Consider the following 5,533-nt stretch of genomic DNA (forward strand, 5'->3'; position numbering starts at 1 on the left):
CTCCTCCTCCCCCTCCCTACACACCCCAGTCTGACGCCCCCCTCCCGCCAATCAGAAGCCGAGCTGCACCTCTGCGTTAACGCACTTTGGAAACATTATAAAAAAAACGGAAGCTTAAAACATTTTCATATTTTACATTCTTGCCAAGCTGCATGTGTTCATTATTTTCAGTTATATTTCAATAAACTGATGATTCAACATTTTATTTTGACATACTTTGCTTATACTGTAGATTCAGTGCATCCTTGACCTTTGGATGAATGAACTTAAATATTCACTGATGTCATTTCACTAAGAGCTTCTAACCAGTGAGATATTTTCATACAAATTTAATTTATAATGGCTCCATTTGTGCAGTTTGATATTTTTGCGTCATGCTAAACTCAATTCAATCCGTTATTTTAATAAAAAAAAAGTTGGCCATTTTTCTTTTCAAAGTCTCTCATGCATTTTCCCCTAAAGTCTCATTTTGTGTTCAACAATGTTGTGGCCGAGAAGTTTTCTGTCACATTTTAAAGCCGCTGTGGAGAATGTAACAACTGCCACTTGTTGCTAATTGAATGAGTAAACAAATCAAACCGACCAATGAGTGGAATGTAATGCTATGAATTCCCACAATCCCTCAGTGGCCTCCCAAATTCTGGGAGGTCAAAGGTTAAATAGTTTGTTCCCAGTTTGGTGCTGTTACACGGGGTAGAGTTAGAAGATAAAGTGGTACAGATAGATAGATAGATAGATAGATAGATAGATAGATAGATAGATAGATAGATAGATAGATAGATAGATAGATAGATAGATAGATAGATGAAATTGTATTGCATCTGGCTCATGAATATAAACACACTTTAAGTTAATAAAGTTTAAAATCCATAAATATAATTTACAAAATGATTGAAATTAAAAAATCCCCATATTGACTAAATGACACATCTTTACTGTTCACAGTCATTGGATTATGGAAAGATCATGTAAAGTGTTACAAAACAATACATTTTACAATTTTAAAGCAGAATTTATTTTACATATTCATTTATCACAGATATATTTTGTAAAAAAATATTCAAAATCTTATATTTTTGTATAGAAAAATGTCTATAAAATGTTTTTGGGTTCGTTTTTTTTAAGAGCCATTGGTATTTCTACTATACTGAAACATACCTCGTTCTGTTTTCGAACTTGATCTGATTTTCTTCTAAATGTATATGTTTTTCATATCTTATATTTCATCTCCGGGCTTATAATAACAGGTGGAAATGAAATCTGAGTTTACGATAGTTTGCTCCGATTACATCGACATAATATAAGTGCCAGTCCAATGCACTGATTTAGTACAACATATAATATGCCATATATTTCTCAGAGTCTGAGGTTTTTAAAAAATGTCGACGACACAGCAACTAGACCTTTATTCTCACTCCACAAACAAGCTTTAAAAATTTTAGATCAGAAGCCACAAAAGTGGCACCATTGTAAAATCATTGAGAAGTATAATTTGTTATCTTTTTCAAATTTTATAAAATTCTCTTTTCTGAAAGTTGTTTTTAAGTGTGTCAGTGGACTAGCCCCACAAGCGATGTCACAGATTTTTACTAAGTCAGACAACTGTGGGACAACGACAAGGAGCATGAGCAAGCAAAACTGTAAAATTCGAAGATGCAGGACAACATTCGGTCAATCATCCCTTTCAGTGCTGGGTACACACCTATGGAATTCTTTACCACCAGATATCAAATCCCAAACAGAATTAAAGATGTTTAGTGCTAGAGCTAAACATTGGCTTAAGCAGCAGCAGAAATGTGAACATTAACTTCTCTCAAGTCACTGTCAATACAGCATTCTACTAATGTTTAATGTATTTAATTTGTGCAATTTCTTAATGTAAATTTTGTAGCTGTGTTTATTTATTCATGATAACTATTCACTGTATTATTCACTGTATTTGTATTATTGCACTTATTGTAACGGTATTCAGTATCTTTTATCCTTCTTTAGCCTGACCAGGGACAAAGACTGCAAATTAGCTGAAGCTAGACGTCTTGTATGCATCGCATTTTTCATTCTTTGTGGCAATGTTGTATGTATCGTCCCTGCAAAATAAACATTAAAATAAAATAATAAATGCTTAAGACACTTTCTCAAGTGTTTGAGTGCAGTCCTTGATTGGGATCGCCAACTCCAACAAAATGTTTGATACACCCTGTTAAAAAAAAACAAAAAACACACGACTGGGGAGTTTCTGGTCAGTTGCACCAATTTATTCAGACTGATTTGTTTACATGAACTTCTGACGTCCTCTTGAAAACAAGTCTCCTACTGACCGTTATGAACTCCGACTGCAAATGAGAGAGGATTGGCTCTTTTTTTTCCCATGTGAAATTCTCCTTTTAAATATTCCACCACAATTTTAATGGCATCAAAATATTCCCATCATGTGTTCGTTTGTTTGTTTGTGAAAAGCAAGTGAGGAAAAGTTCATATTATGACTGAACTTTTCACATGTTATTTTAATGAACTCAGACATTTGCCTCCTGGTTCATTTTTAACGAGTCGAATGATTAGTGAAAAAACTGCTGTAAAAGACCACACGAGCTCTGTCGGCTGTAAATACTTTTTAGTACATTAATATAACCCTTATGTGATCACCGTTGATATTTCCCTCCTTGTACTAATAACCTATTGTACAGATATTTCTTTTCCGGCTGACCCCCGCTCTGCTTCCCAACAACAACCGGCGCACCTGTTCCCAACACAAGTGGCACAGAGAAGCTATTAAAACCCAAAATATCTCCCATTGTAGTACAGCTCAGCTCATCTCACAGGCACCATTCAGCCATCGCTCTGTGGAGCGGGAGTCCACCACACCACCCACCCCCCAAGGTTCATTGAGGAATTTTCAATCAGGAATGTTCGGCATCCTCTCCGCTGTCACTCAGAGGTTTGATGGATTTGAGAGAAGGTTACTGGAAAAATTGGGTGTTCGATGTTCTTATCGTATGAGGGGTGGGGAAAAAAACACAGGCAGAGAAGGTAATTCAATTAAGAAATTTAAATGTGGGGGTAAAAAAAAAGAAAAAAAGTGTTTCTGGATTCAGGTTCAAGTCTGGAAAGTTAAAAAAAAGTCCAGAAAACATTTTAATTTCAATGTTGTAGGTTTAGATTTTTTTTTTTGATCTGTTTTTTTTTTTTTTTTTTTTTACAGAATTAGAAATCAAATCAAATCAAATAAACTTTATTTGACCCGGAAGGGAAATTTGTCTTGGGCAAGTGGCGTCGTATCAGCTGCTTTGTACTTGTAATACATACATACACAATACATACACTACAGTAGTAACAGTATAAGTGACAGTGGAAGGAAGTTGTGTCGATTTATTTTGGAGGGATGACGTCCAGAGAGGAGGAGGGCGCAGCAAAACAACAGCGTCATCACCTGTCAATGTTGTAACGACGTGTTAATTATCATAACTACGATGAAATTTGCAAACCTTAAAGGGACACTATACAAGTCCGGTCGCTTTTTCGGTTTTTTTTTCAACAAAGCCGGCGAGAAATCAATCCATGGAGCGGTGGATAACATTATATATCATATACGCGCTATGATGTGTGTATTTGTGTAGTCCTTACCAAGAGATTACGGGCGTTTTTTTGGTTGCAGTGCTGCCGAGACGAGATCTGGGACACCGGGGCGGCAACACTGTTTTTGCAAGGTTGGTTTTTGGCCGATAGAAGTTATAGGTGGAAGGCAGAGAGCCTCCTTTCTCCCTGTAAAGTCATTTAACCATCACAACAACTCTCAACGTGTTTCATTAAAGGACAATTCCAGGCGAATTCAACTCGGGGGTGTATTTTCCTATCATTTTAGGTCTAAAAGAATGAATCTGAAGATTTTCTGTTTAATCGCTCCTGTTTTGCGGTAGTTGCGTCTGTCCCCGCATCACCACGGCAGCAATGAATGGGAGTGGATGTAAGTTCCGCTGTTTAGGCTGTTTACAGCCCTCAAAGCCGCAATTTTTTTCCACAGACAGCGTCAGATGGCGACTCAAACATGCACCGAGAAGTTTATTTACTTCAAGCAAGCCGACATGTTTGTAAAACTAGATCTAATTCAAAGTCTCCCGGAGTCTCGCGCGAGCCCGAAGTTGCAGTGCTGGTGTATTCAGGCGCAGTAGGAGCTACCGCTTGTGTCATAAACACAGGAATATCAACTCTTTACTTGCTTGAAGTGTACATTTTTTTCCACAGACAGCGTCAGGTGGCCACTCAAAGATGTGCCGAGAAGTTTTTTTTAGTTGAAGCAAGTAAAGAGTTGATATTCCTGTGTTTATGACACAAACGGGAGCTTTTCCCACTGCATGTGAACACACCGCGCACGGCAACTGGGTCTCGCGCGAGACTCCGGGAGACTTTGAACTAGATCTAGTTTTACAAACATGTCGGCTTGCTTGAAGTAAATAAACTTCTCGGTGCATGTTTGAGTCGCCATCTGACGCTGTCTGTGGAAAAAAATTGCGGCTTTGAGGGCTGTAAACAGCCTAAACAGCGGAACTTACATCCACTCCCATTCATTGCTGCCGTGGCGATGCAGGGACAGACGCAGCTACCGCAAAACAGGAGCGATTAAACTGAAAATCTTCAGATTCATTCTTTTAGACCTAAAATGATAGGAAAATACACCCCCGAGTTGAATTCGCCTGGAATTGTCCTTTAAGGTACAAATCTTGCATACAATAGTTCCTCTTTAAACCATCATCTGTCTCCGACTCTAACAAGTTGCTGGGAGTTCCCGAGGAGAAACAACACAACTTGGAGCTGCTATTTTATACATTTTTTAAAAGGCAGGGTTATAGTCCAAAAAACTGTTTCCAATACACACCCAATCTTGGTTAAATCTTAACACTAATTTTTACTTTATACGTTTGCTTAATGTGCAATTTGACATTGTAACTTCAAAAACAAGTAATGGAAACACATGGATTTCAAAACAAATCTCAAATGTCCTTCAAAAAATATATATAACTTGTACAGAATATAAACAGAAATAAAAACTCACATAAAGATTTTTTTTTAAATCATGTGACATCACATTAGAAAAAGAAAAACAACTTTATTTGTATAACATCTCCACTTGCCAATTCCAGTTGTTTAGTTTGCTTCTCTAAAAAACAAACACGCTTTTATCTTGCACAAAAGCATAAACCCAAAACCATTAGTCAATTCCTTACATTTGGACTTGATGTAAAGGACGTAAAAATAAAAAAAAAATTGTTTTGCATTGTTTAACATTAGCTTTGTGACAACTGTCAGTTATTGTGGACATTTTTATACATTCACATGTGCTGCAGAGCTAAAGAAGCTGTAATGTGTAAAGATCGTGGGGTGTAGAGGAGTGCCACAAGTGTCAGGTGGACATGGAAGTGGATCATCTCTGGCAGCCACAATGGAGTGGAAACAAATCCACTGGACACGAGGGGTGTGTGTGTGTGTAGGGGTGTGTGTGTGTGTGTGTGTGTGTGTAGTTGCGTGTGGGGGGTGTTAA

This window comes from Trachurus japonicus, chromosome 24 (genome assembly GCF_045865225.1).
Source record: "Trachurus japonicus isolate A0001 chromosome 24, Traja_1.0".
Lineage (NCBI taxonomy): Eukaryota > Metazoa > Chordata > Actinopteri > Carangiformes > Carangidae > Trachurus > Trachurus japonicus.